General features: G+C 43.0%; 1 pseudogene across 1 annotated transcript; it reads left to right on the forward strand.

Moving 5' to 3' along the window:
• Nucleotides 1-3,106: 3,106 nt before the first annotated feature.
• LOC308582820 (mitochondrial-processing peptidase subunit alpha pseudogene) lies at nucleotides 3,107-12,760 on the forward strand (annotated as a pseudogene). The gene has a single exon. The product of its transcript is annotated as a mitochondrial-processing peptidase subunit alpha pseudogene (transcript).
• The last annotated feature ends 1,354 nt before the right edge of the window (nucleotides 12,761-14,114 follow it).

Here is a 14,114-nt window from a genome sequence, read left to right on the forward strand (position 1 = left end):
TGCAAAATGTGTCCTCGGTTCACCCTCTGCATACCTCACTATTGAAACTCTTTGGTTTTGGGAAACTCTCTGACTCCTTGATTAGCTCTGGGCTGGCTGAGTTCCATTTGACACAGGACTTATAGGGAGGATAAAGAGACGGTGGCTCTTTGCCACTTTCATATTGTCTAGATTTCCATGGTTACTACATATTGGCCCAACCCTTGACAAAGCTGCTTTAAATCACAGGACCTAAAACTAAATAGAAAAAGAAAGAACGAAACCTTAAAGGACTTCTAGAAAGATTACAAAATATTGCAAGATCAGAGAACCATCAGCTGCAGCCCTCTGCATAGGCATACAGTTGACTTCAAAGTGATTTCATACACTCTGGGAACAGCAAGGAGAATGAACAGTGAGGTAGGAGAGCTGAAAAAAATCACATATGGCAACAAATGCACCCCATTGGTTTCAGATAGTGTATGGGTAGATGAATCTGAAAGGCCCTGGACCCAAATTTTCACAGCCCTCTTGCTTCTATGGTGGCTCATTTACCAGAAGTGTGTACTCAATTCTGATCAAAATAAGCCTCCTGGTGTGTGTGTGTGGCCTTGGCTAGCATGAATGCTGGACGTTGTACCCTGTGCAGGTGTTCTTAACCTGTGAGCCATGGACCTGCTTTGCCTCGCAGTGTTCAAGCATGGACACTGTGCAGAGCCTATCACTGTATGTGCATGCATATCTGGCTTGAAGCCATATTTCTGTGTAATTCTAACTATGGATACTCATTTCTGGCTGTTATCAAAGTCGACTTGGATGGCTTTATACTAGAGTGTTGACTTTTATTATGAGGTAAGCCCATGAGATAGACCATTAAGTGTTTTCAGCTGTCGAGCTAATATGAAAATACCTTTGCTGATCTCACTGAAGAACAAACACATCAACTATTATGAGGTAAATGTGTACAAAGTTTTAGCTGTCTAGGTAATGCGAAAATATCAAAACCATTTGAGGGCATTCTTTATTCCATTTATTTGTGTGAATGTTACCTTTTCAAAATTTTCTAGTAATGGGCCTATGTAGATACTAAATTTCCAGTTTTAAGCTCATGGAAAGTACATTAACTTTTTTACCTTTCTGAACAGTTCAGTCAGTTATGCCCAGAGCTTGGAAAGTTCCTTTTTAAAAATAACTACATAGTTCTAGTTCAAGGTATCAAAGAAGGAACTAATTCTAGTTCATATTCACCCCTTTGCAAAATGAACATGTTTAGTTCACAGTTCATCCAAAAGATCATTGGCATTTCCCCCCAGCATTCAGAATGTTACAAGCTGCTGTGTTGAAGTTTAAAATATTCTTTAAAAGCCTGAGGAAACATCAAAACATACACACAATGGAATGTGAACTGTTTAATTAAGTTCCCCCAACAATTATAATTTTTAAAGGCCAAAAGAGTCTAAAGAGTAAACAACACATGTACAGTAAGTGAATGAATTTGAAGATGAACTAAAAATCAATCAACGTTCTACCCCAGAATGAACTTAATTCATATATAGTTCACCTGGAAATTATAGGAACTACTTTCAGGTGTAGTTCAGAGATTTTTGAACTAACTCGGTGTACTTTGCTAAACGGAACTACAATAGCTGGTTCCAAACTTAGATGGATATGGTAAAATGTGAGCTTCAAAAGCATTTTTTTTAAGGCATTGTTTCATTAGTATATTAGGATCAAAATCAGCTGGTGTTAATTAAAGCACACAACCAGCTGTGGTAAGCTCTGCATATTAAATAAAGTGGAGAAGCGCATGGCAGAGCAATGTTGATGGTGACTGTTGAAGGCATTTACAAAAAGAATATGCCTCCTGGGACATTAAGCCGCAATAGACTGTCTCATTTTCTGGGGAATACAGAGCTCTCCTTAGGCAAGGAGATATTTCCCGAGTGTCTGCCCTCATTATACAAATAGCAAGGGAAATGCAAAGGGGAACAATCCAGATAAAATAAAAGGCAAAGACAAAAGCAGAAGACCAGAGGCAAGAGGAGCAGCTGCATGAGCTGTGTTGTCCCTGAGTAGGAGGGAGATGTTTGTCAAAACACTGCCCACGGGACCATTAGAAGATGGTGTTTATGACTTACTCTTGAACACAAGCTGTCTAAGACACAACCAAAGGCAGAACCAGCACAGGGAGATCTCAAACCAGCTCCAGATGGGCTCCCTGTGCTCCATATTTGGACAGGGGCAAATGAGGACATGGATATAAATATATCGGGACAATCCCTATTCTCTGGTACCTGTGCCTGAAAAATAGTTGTCCCTATTTTGTGTTATCTAGAGCAGTGTTTCCCAACCTTTTTTGGGCAAAGGCACACTTGTTTCATGAAAAAAATCTCGAGGCACACCGCCATGCCAGATGGGGAAAGGTCACTTTTTACTTATGTAAAAAAAAATAAAAAAATAGTAACAGCATAGAAGGTAATGGTTAGGCTAGCATCCCTCTTCCAAATATGCTAGGTTTTTATTTGCAGGGACTGTTCTACATGGGAAAGCATTCAGCACTGTCATTCTCCCATCTGCCATCTGAATTGGTACTATTCTGGGTCAACTTACTCTGCTGCATGTGTAGATGAAAATGGCACCAAGTGTGGGGGAGGGGGCAGAACAGGTTTCAGATACAGGATATTAAGCATACACGTACTTCAGATTGAACTGGTTGCTTGCTTGGCAAGTTTTCATTTCCCAAATGACTGCCTTGGCAAGCGCAATACCTACCAGGCTCAACGCCGGTCTCGCGCTGCCGCTTCCCGCGCTCTCAAGGACCCGGGAGGAGGAAGGCGTGAAGGGAATCCCGAAGGCGCGAAAACCTCACGCATGCGCAGGCCTTCCGCCTGCGACAGCCCAGTAGGCCGGCCGAAGTGAGCGGCGATGGGATGTGGGAGGGAGCTTGCTCGCCGCCCCGCGTGTGCCTATGTGGGGCACGTTACAGCCCCGTGACGTCAGCGCCACGCAGGCAGCCAGGCAGGCAGACGGCGAGAGCCCCGCGCTGGGCGGCCTCTCCTCGCCGCCGCCGAACACCGGTTGGGAAACACCGGTGCCGCGGAACACCGGTTGGGAAACACTGATCTAGAGGCCCAGGAATGCCTTGTATGTTCCACTGTCATTATTGCATACAAGAGGAATGAATTATACTGCAATATTGGACCTATTTTGCCTTGAAAAGGGAAAGCTGTCTTTCTGGACCATCTTTGGGAAACAAGTATTTGAAATTGAAAAAATTATTTATTTTATTATTTTCACTTGCCTTCATAACTGGAACCAAACCAGTTCCTAGAACTTCTCAATCAAGCAAAGTACCGTAGTCTATTCTAATACCTAAAATTGAAAGGAAATTCAGCATTTAGTGGAATGACGCTTACTAGCCTAGGAGTTTTCTGTGAGCACTTGGATGCCCAGCCAGCACTGCTACAATTGTTCTGGAAAGAGGATGTGTCTTTTCCCATTATTGCATTGTCAGGATGGAAAGATCTTCGAGGAACCTATAGCTCTTAAAGACTTGCTGTCTCTTTCCATAAAACATTACCACTGGCACACCTACCTTGTTCTGCCTTCTACAATTTCATCTGATTTCCTCAATTTCACACATTCACATTTCTGTAACTGATATTCTCTCCCCATCTCACCCCCAGAAGTTAGAATGGTGTAGGGATTTTGCTTATGTTCGTTATTGAACAACCTTGGATATCACAACCAGGTCTGCTCTATTGGTTGTGGCTGATCTAAAATACCCTCCTCTCTCTCTCTCTCACACACACACACACACACCAAGCCTGCATACCACTCTGCCCTACAGACATTATTGGTTTTGTACTGGCTTAATAGCATTGCTTTCTATAAAAATAATTCCCGGGAATGCTTGGTGAGGACCATGCAAATTCTTTCCTAACCCTCCTCTCAAAACTAGGGTTCCCTGACATAGAAGATTTACTGTTAAGCCAAGTTGACTCCATCATATAAACACACCTTTGGGGGATATGAATATCTCTGGAGGACATGAGACCATTTTGAAGCAAGTTCTGTCCGTCCATTTGAAATGGAGTTCAGAAGTCCAAGTGCCAACTTAAGAGAAAACCACTAATGCCCAACACTATCCAGACCATGGCATACCACACAAGCAGAAAGTAAACATAACCCAGAATGGTTCCTGCTAAGCAAATATCTCTGACTCAAACAAGGGAACCAAGCTACATGCCATAGGGATCAGAATTAATAAGATAAAACAGAAATGAAAATATGATGTAGACATAAATACTACAACACAGGTACTAGCCCTATGCAGGTACTCTCCCTGTGTGAGAGAATATATTGTCTACTTTGTTCTGTCCTGAAATATGAGGCTGAAAACAGTTCAGTATGCTCTTCAAATAGAAGCCACTGGTTTATCAGTTCACACATCATGCACACCAACTAATTACTCAACACTCAGTTTGCATCTCAACATGTGAACCTACCTCAGTGTAGGAAATACTATTTTTCTGCTGTGATATGAAACCTCAATCTGTGCTGGTTAATTTGTGATGGCTCTTTCACAAATGCAAGTCATTCCAGTCATGAAGTGATGACTATGTCACATGAATAGGACCACAGTTGGCAGGTGTGCTTAGCAAGGGGTGTAGCTAAGGAGGGAAATGCCAGAAAAGACAAACAGGATGCAACATGGTTAGATCCACTAAAACTCAGTCCTGTGGCTCTTCCATTTCACGCAGGGGAAAATGTAAGTTTATTGGAAATTTATTGGTTTGGAGGAAATGAAGCAGGCTGTTCTTTGTGCTGGGTGGGTCCAGTTTTTATAATATGTTTATTGCTTATGGTTCATTATTATAGCCAATGAAGGAATCACTTCTCCATCACTCCCAGTACAGGACATTAATCTGTGCAGTCTGCCGGGGAGTGCAGTGACTGCATTTGTTTTGCTTGGTAGTGAAAATTCTGAAAGGGAGACGGAGGTGACTTTTATTGGATTAGGCAACTAGTGATTGGCTCAGTTTGTTATTATCTGTCTTTATCTCATTCTTCAGACTAATGGGTTCTGTCAGATACAAAACAATTCGGATAGGAAATTAGCATAAACACTGTTTATTCTCCTCCAATACAGCATGTTCTTTCTGCTGTTTGACACAGATGCTAGCCAAATTTGGCGCTTATGGAGAATGAGGCAGGTCCTCCTTTCCAACTGTTGTATTCTAGAAATTCCCCATTGAAAGCAAGTTATTTTTAAAAGGCTAGCCAACTTCTCTCTCTCTTTCTCCTAGTTGCACTGGAGGATGACTGCTTTGAGAAAGGGGATTGGTCTCAGGCTTGAATTTTCATGGGCTCTCTGCCTGTCAGTCTCATCTCCTAAAACACATTTTTAGCACATGTGCTGAAAAAGAAAACCTAGAGATCCCACCCACCCCTGCCGACAACAAGGCTTTGACTAAAAAATATTTGGTTCTGCTTCTTTTCACTGCCAGCTTTTGCAAAGTAAGCTTCCTCCGGAGTGCAGATAACCCCCAATTAATCAAGCCAAAGGCTACAGAAGGAGGCATCCCTCTGCCACCCAGTGTGACCTGGAGAAAATTGCTTTCCGACCGCAAGGCTGTTAGTTCATCTGAACTTGAGCATGAGTAAAATTGTGCCACCAGACCTTCCCAGCAGAAATTATTCTGGGGTGCAAGTGCACTATTATAACTCTGGTGCAATGAGAGCAACTCCCCACACCTTCCTGTACCATGCTGCTAACCCTGAACCAACAACAGTCGTATGGTAATTGTACAAATGTAATAGAGAATGGAATGGACCCTTGCTTCCAGTGAGTGGAAGAATAATCTATCCAATTTTCCTAACTACAGCTACTCCACACTGATGGAGCTTTAAAGAAGGCTCAAAGTATGCTTCCCTTAGGAGTGAAGAAGGGATTACTTGGCAGCCAATCTAGTCCTTTTAGCATCCCATTAACTTGCATGCGATTTGGGAAAGATCTGCTACTGGAAATTAGAAAAGCTGTAGAAAGAGATTCGGAAGTGTCAAGTGGGGACTTTATTCTCCCTTCCTTTTTACTCTCACCTCCTCCCTCCTATCTTGAATCAGCTGACTTCAGCTCTGCCCCTTAAGCCAGCCACTGGCCAATCCACACAATCCTCAACTGGCCAATCCACATTTGCCTTGCGTGACTCACACCTCTCCACTCTTGCCGTGAGGAGAAGCCAATATGGCGGCCAAGGTGGTCGGTCAGGGCATCTGGAGCTCCGCATGGAGGTTTGAACTAGTTGCATACAGGAAATACACAGTGGTGGAAGCTATCCCAGCATTCCCCTGGCAGTTCCTCTCCCTGGAGTGCCAAAGCCAGTCTTTGCCACCATTGATGGCCAAGAGAACTTTGAAACCAAAGTGACCACCCTGGTGAACAGGATGCAGGTGGCTTCTCAGAACATATTTGGACAGTTCTGCACAGTTGGGATTCTTATAAATTAAGGCTCAAGATATGAAGCAAAACATACCAGTGGCATTTCACGCTTTCTCAAAAAGCTTGCCTTTTCTTCTACAGCTCAGTTTGGCAGTAAGGACATGATCCTCCTCACTTTGGAGCAGCATGGCGACATCTGATTGTCAGGTGTCAAGGGACACCACCATGTATGCCATTTCAGCCGATGCCAAAGGCCTGGACACTGTTGTCCGTCTGCTGTCTGACATACTGCTAAAACCCAGATTATCGGATGAGGAGATTGCGATGGTGTGCATGGCAGTCCACTTTGAGCTGGAGGACCTGAACATGAGGCCCAACTGAGAGCTTCCACTTACAGAGATGATTCATGTAGCGGCTTTCTGTGAAAACACAGTGGCATTGAACAGATTCTGCACGGCGGAGAATCACTACACACCCAATAGGATGGTGTTGGCTGGTGTCGGGACTGAGCATGAGCAGCTGGTGCACTGCGCCCGGAAGTATCTCCTTTGGGCTGAGCCCATGTGGAGAAGCGGTACAGCTTCAGCATTGGACAGGTCTGTTGCCCAGTACGTAGGAGGGATCCTCAAGCTGGAGACAGACATGTCAGGCGTGAGTTTGGGGCCCACCCCCATCTCAGAGTTGACCCACATCATGATTGGCCGGGAAACTTGGGCTGGAGGAAGACTTTATCCCCTTTGCCACCCTGAACATGCTGATGGGAGGAGGTGGGTCCTTTTCCGTTGGGGGGCCAGGCAAAGGCATGTTCACCCAGTTGTACCTCAACGTACTCAACCGGCATCACTGGATGTACAATGCCACTGCCTACCACCACAACTAGTGGGTCGCGGGTGGTGCTGTGGTCTAAACCACTGAACCACTTGGGCTTGCGGATCGGCACAACGTGGTGTGCTCCCGTTGCTCAGTCCTAGCTCCTGCCAACCTAGCAGTTCAAAAGCATGCCAAAAAGTTCAAGTAGAGAAATAGGTACTGCTCTGGCGGGAAGGTAAACGGTGTTTCTGTGCGCTGCTCTGGTTCACCAGAAGCGGCTTAGTCATGCTGGCCACATGACCTGGAAAAACTGTCTGCGGACAAATGCCAGCTCCCTTGACCTGTAAAGCAAGATGAACTCCGCGATCCCAGAGTTGTCTGTGACTGGACTGGTAAAGGGGTCCTTTACCTTTTTTTTTTACCACCACAACTATGAAGATGCAGGCCTCCCATGCATCCATGCCAGCACAGACCCCAGGTTGGTTTGAGAAATGGTGGAAATAATCACCTGGGAATTCATTTCAATGCCAGGAGCCGTTGGAGAGGTTGAACCTGAATGAGAAAAGACCCAGTTGCAGTCCATGCTGATGACGAACCTGGAGTCTCAGCCAGTTATTTTTGAGGATGTCAGAAAGCAGGTGTTGGCGACTGGCATGAGGAAGCTACCCCACGTCCTGATTGGCCAAGTGAATACCAGTGACATCAAGAGAGTGGTGACGAAAATAATCCTGAAGGACTTGGCGAAGCTGCCCACTTGCAAACACATCCATGGAGCCTTTTCCAGCAAGGATGGGTGGCTCCCAAAGATGTATCGGCTTCCATTAACAAGCCCTCTCAGATCCACTTGTTGAGATTTGTGGTTTCCCTGCCAAAGTAGCTCTCATGTGTTTGGCCTAAAGGTTAAGGTCATGCAAATATATAACACGAGAAGAACCTTGCTGCATCTGTCCATCTAGTAATGTGTTCTCAGAGTAGACAACCAGATGCCCACAAGTGGTATACTTGTGTTCCTCAGCAACTGGCATTCAGAGGTCTGTCTTTTAATGCCACAAGGTATGGATTGTCAACCACAAATATCAAAATTAGACAACTTCTTTTTTTGAAGATGGGGCAGGATCAAGTAAACACAGACAACAGCTGGTTCAGAAGGAAGAGAGACCAGAAAAACAAGTTTTTCCAACAGAGAAGGTATAACAATCTTCATCAAAGAGTGCAACCAGCTGATAATGAGATTTAGCAGATCAGACTGCACTGCTGGATGTGCTTCTTTACTGTGGGTTGTTCAAAATATTAAAGTTTCCACAGAGAAAGCAGTTATGCACATTATTTTTTTATTTTTTTGCTTTTCTCTACATATAAGCAATATGGTGAGACTTGTGCCTACAAAAGAAAGAAAGCATTATTCACTTGTTATAGCAAAGAAACGGCTCTGTTTTGACACCCCGGTTTAAGATGAACAACAGCAAAACCCATAATATAATCTCATCCTTCCCATTGGTCACCTGTTGCATGAGTTAACTTCAGTCCTCTGTGCTGTCTCTCTTGATTCAAACATGTACACACAGATCTTTCAAACAAATTGGAAATGCCTGCAATTCCTCAGGAAATTAGCTCCCATAGCGGAGGAAGACATAAAAAGAAGCTATAAAATTTCTGAGTGCTAGGTGAAGATGACTTTCTGATAGGATTTTATGAACTCTTTAGCCAGCCCCCACCACCACCACTGCCGCCCATCTGCTAACACACTTTTAAGAAAGGAGAAAAGGGTTGGCAGGTTGTTCCATTACAGGCAAGGTCCTTCCCTTCCTTCACTCACTCACTAAACTCAAAAGTGGATTGTTTTTGAAATAAACCTTTCTGTGCTCATCTACTTCATTGCCTCCAGGAGTCGTGCTTTGTGGACGATGAGAATACTGGTCAACAGAATTCTACTAGAAGGTTCAGCACAGAAAGCAGAACTGCCTGTAAAGAAAAGAGAGGGTTGCTCCAATACCCATAATAGGGATTTATTTGTTCACATACTACTCAATGGCAAAAGAGGCTTCTGTCACGGCTGAAGGCAGAAATGTGGAAAATACAGTTCTGTGCTGCTTCAGAGAAGTGGTTGAGGAAGTAGGACAAGACACTTTGGCTATAATCCTATATACCGGGGGGGATGGGACGGGGACCTCCAGCCCACTGGCCAAATTTGGCCTGGCACAGTTCCCAATTTGGAGAAGGCCAAATGGCCACTTGCCCCAAGCCATGCCCACTTGTCCCACGCCTGGTGTCAAGTGTCATTAGGTGTGGAGCAGCTAGAGAAGGACTTTCCAAACTTGGGTCTCCAGTTGTTTTTGGACCATACTTCCCATCATCCCTGACCACTGGTCCTGCTAGCTTGGGATGATGGGAGTTGTGGTCCAAAAACCGAGTTAGAGATGCAGCAAGATCAGCTGCATGACCAAGTTCCCCATGGGGAACTGATCCCTGAAGAAAGCAGGCTTGAAGTAACCACCCACCAGCCCACTAGCTAGATCAGGGTTCCCCACCCCTGCTATATCTGCTTACATGGAAGTAAGTCCCACTACACTCCTTTAATTTCTCTCAACAGGCCTGACTGACATCTTGGTTCTTCCTAGACTCTTGTCTGGTGCTTTCCCTCTTCATCAAAAGCCAGTTCTTAATGTTTAGCCTGCTCTGCCTACAGACCAGCTCTACCATGTTTACTTTGAGAAATGTCCAAAGAAAAGAAGGGGAATCTGTGGCCCTCCAGATGTTGTTGGACTTCAACTCCCATCAACCCCGGCCAGCATGGCCAAGAGTCAAGAATTATGGGGGTTGTAGTTCAACAACATCTGGAGTGTCACAGGTTTCCTATCATTGTTCCAGACAGACGGTGTGTTGCAGCAAAAACAATGTAGAATCTTGAGGCACCTTAAAGAATAACAGATTTATTCTAGCATAAGCTTTTGTGGAGTAGAGACCACTTCAGCTGCCTGAAGTGTTACCCTCAGTTGGCAGGAATAAACATAAGTGTAGAGAGAGAAAAAGATGGGAATGGAAAATTTAAAAATACAGACTGTGAAAAACTGAAATGTATTCAGAATGAGTACAGTGGTCATTTCCAACAGCAGTAAGTCGTGATAACAGCCCATACTTTTTGCATTTCATTGCCATTTGCCTTTTCAGTTTACATTTTTCTTCATTACACCCATATGTCCATTGTGTATAATTTTGGGGCCAGCTCAGGATAGATAACACATCAGGACTCTTAAGCCATAAATGCTTATGCTGTAATAAATGTGTTCATCTTTAACTTGCCATGTGACTCTTTTGTTGTGTTTGAAGAGAGCTCTGCTGAATTCAACAGGATTTTCTTCCCAGTATATGGGCATAGGACTGAGGCCTTATTCCTTCTCTGGCATAGGCGGGGATCAAAACTTAATAATAGCAATGTTGTGATTTCATGGAAGAACTGTTATCTCTTTACTGCAGCTGGGTGCATGAGTCTGGACGGGAGGATAGGCAGGCGTATATATTCATCTGTATATTCTCAACAGATTGGCAAAAATGCTCAGGGCGTTTTAGAAGCAGAACCTCTACAATCCAAAGATTAACCCTTCTGAAAAAACTAGGCACATACAAATCAATGCAATATCTACATATGATTGCACATATAGTCTAAACCAGTGATGAACAACTTATATATATATTTTAGGGACTATTACGTTTTCCATACAGTGGGGTATATGTATTGTGGGAGTCACTTACTGGTTGGGCTCCATAATAAGGCTAGTGCCGTGAATAATATGAATTACAAATATTTGTACTCCATGCTATCAGAGCACCTCACAGTTTTAAAATAGTTATTTAAAAAACCCTCACTATAAATATTTGCCACTACCAGCAGCATAAATACATATAGCTTCAGGATTAAAAATAACCAAAAGTTAACACTAAGGACTACTGGTAAAGCAGATGGCCAGGCCAAGCTAATACTGTACTTATCTGGTCAGTTGGCAAGTTCCATTACGCATATGTTAAATATTAAAACCTGTGTTGAATTAAAGTGTGGAAGATATATATTTCTTACAACTTGAAAACACTGCAATCTTTTTTTTTTACTAGTGGAAATGTCGGCAACCTTTTTCTTTATTTTAAACTTGCACTGATTACTGTTCTTTGGCTACAAGCAGTCAGAGAAAATAGGCATGTGAGATATCAATTAGACTAAAAACAGCTTATATGGTTCAGAATTGCTGAGATCTTGAGATTCCTTGTCACAGCAGCAGTCCACTAGGTGGCAATCCTGTTATGCATGGCAGAGTTCACTCTGGCTCAGTATTAGTGCTTTTTGCACCTTTCGGAGCTCTTGTATGCTGCAACAGCTCATAAAAAGGTAAAGGTACCCCTGCCTGTACGGGCCAGTCGTGTCCGACTCTAGGGTTGTGCGCCCATCTCACTTAAGAGGCCGGGGGCCAGCGCTGTCTGGAGACACTTCCAGGTCACGTGGCCAGCGTGACAAAGCTGCATCTGGCGAGCCAGCGCAGCACATGGAAACACCGTTTACCTTCCCGCTATAAAGCGGTACCTATTTATCTACTTGCACCGGGGGTGCTTTTGAACTGCTAGGTTGGCAGGCGCTGGGACCGAGCAATGGGAGCGCACCCCGCCGCGGGGATTCGAACCGCCGACCTTTCGATCGGCAAGTCCTAGGCGCTGAGGTTTTACCCACAGCGCCACCCACGTCCCTGCAACAGCTCATAGATGCAGTTTAGTCCAAACAGTTTGTTAGTAGGGGAGGAACCAAGTTTTCCATGGGAGATTTCTGATACAATATTGGGGCATGTTTTTTCTTGAAGATGTTCTCCCCATACATACAATGGCTTAGAATCCACATTGCCATACCCACGAATGTTGCAGTTGGGATTAAAGCATGCATAATGGTTGCAACCCTGTTCAGAAAATTGGCAATATCTCCCTCATGTATGATTAGATAGCAACCATTCAGGACTCTAAAAGGAACCATTGGTCTAGGTTTGCTTCAGTAAGAACACTTAAAATGCTAAGTGCAACAGAAGATGTGGCAACCTGCAACCTGACAGCAACTTTACACGAAAAACTTCAGTGATAGCCTCAAACAAAATTTAGCTGGAAACCAATGTTGTAGGCCACGAACTTAGTGTTATTTCATCCAGTGAATTATATAATTGTGTTTATTTTTTTAGTCAATCATCATTACATATTTGAATTAGCATTCAATACTTGCAGATGTGTGTTTCCATAGATTCCCATGCATGATGGGTGGGTTGCAGTTGTGTTCAGTCTTTGCTGCATAGCTACTCCAAATAGTATGGGAATCATCTGTAGTTTTCCCCTTATGCATGGCTCTAAACTTCTGTGTAAACTTTTGGATCTTCCACAATTCCTGATACCATGTCTCCAACATACTGGGACATGATTCTTTCCAATATCTCACTATTACCAATCTGGCAGCAGTCAATAAACTCTTCATGCCTTATAGTCTTCAAGTTGTCATCAAAAACCATCATTAAAGGAAATGACTGGCAGAATTCGAGACCAGGGAGAAGAGCTTGTGGAAGAAGATTGGAGGAAATTTAAAATTTATTTACAGAAACATTGTAAAATTTTTGAATGCTGATAACATTGAAATGAACTGAAGGGGTTCTAGCAACAAGGTAAAATGTAAGATGGGACTGATAATAGATAAGCTAAATTGGATATGAATTTGCTGAACCAACTTTAAAAAAGGGATACAAAAAAGGGAGGCGTGAGGAAGTCAGGAAAATAAGTTAACTAAAGATGAGAAAGTTAAAAAGAGGGAGTTTTGTTTTTATAAAAAAATTCCTTCCAGTAGCACCTTAAAGACCAACTAAGTTAGTTCTTGGTATGAGCTTTCGTGTGCATGCACACTTCTTCAGATGTTTTTATGTGATTCTTTTTTTTCCTTTCCCTTTTTGTATTTAATGTTTGTATTTTTGTATTTTGTGATTTTGTATTTTTCTGTTTTGTATTCTTTTTTGAATTATTTTATTGATAAAACTTAATAAAATATTAATTAAAAAAACAAAACAAAAACCATCATTAAAACTAGCTTTGAATCTGGTGTACTTGTCTGGTTTGTTATTTTATCTCCCCCAAACTGTGACCTTTTCACATGGCCACCACATATGGAACATTGTTCTTCATTCTCTACACCTTTTCGACCCTCTGGGGAAGAGGATTCTGTTATTGAGTGTATGTAGAATGAGGTACCATTTGAATACTAATTTAACAGATTTTTCTGTAGTCCTTGCTGATACTGATTTAAAAGGTAGTTTTCTCCAGAGACTTTTTCAATTGTGCTCATCATTTCTTTGTAGGTCTTGTTCCCATGTTTTCTGCAGACTCTCATATGACCCTAGCATTTCCACCTCCAATATTTCATGTCTATCCAATAACAAGACTTTCCTAAGGTTTGTGGCTTGAGCAATTAAACTTTCCATTAGCGTGAGAGGTCTGGTCACTTGAGGAGCAATTTCCAGAATGGTTATAAATTGTCTAACTTGATGGATTTGAAAGCAGGTGTAACTTCATTCAGCTAATTGTTCTTCAGATAGGTTTCCTTATGTGGGTCTTACAGCCAGTTAAAAGTTCCTTATCTGGAATGGGCCAACTTCTTCCCAACCTTTAAAATTATGACATTTATCCCTGCTAAATGGCTGCAAGTAAGGGCTCTAGATATATTTACATAAAAGGTGGGTTCTGACATGGTGGCTAGATTTTCCTCTGATAGGCATCTGCACTCTGAGCAGGAACTATGCCTTTTCCCATAGGACAGATGTGCCAGTTTACCTTTCTCTGCTGAATATGGACTAAGAAATTCCTATGCTGACCATGAAAC

This window comes from Podarcis bocagei, assembly GCF_964188305.1.
Source record: "Podarcis bocagei genome assembly, chromosome: 3".
NCBI classification, from domain to species: Eukaryota; Metazoa; Chordata; class Lepidosauria; order Squamata; family Lacertidae; genus Podarcis; species Podarcis bocagei.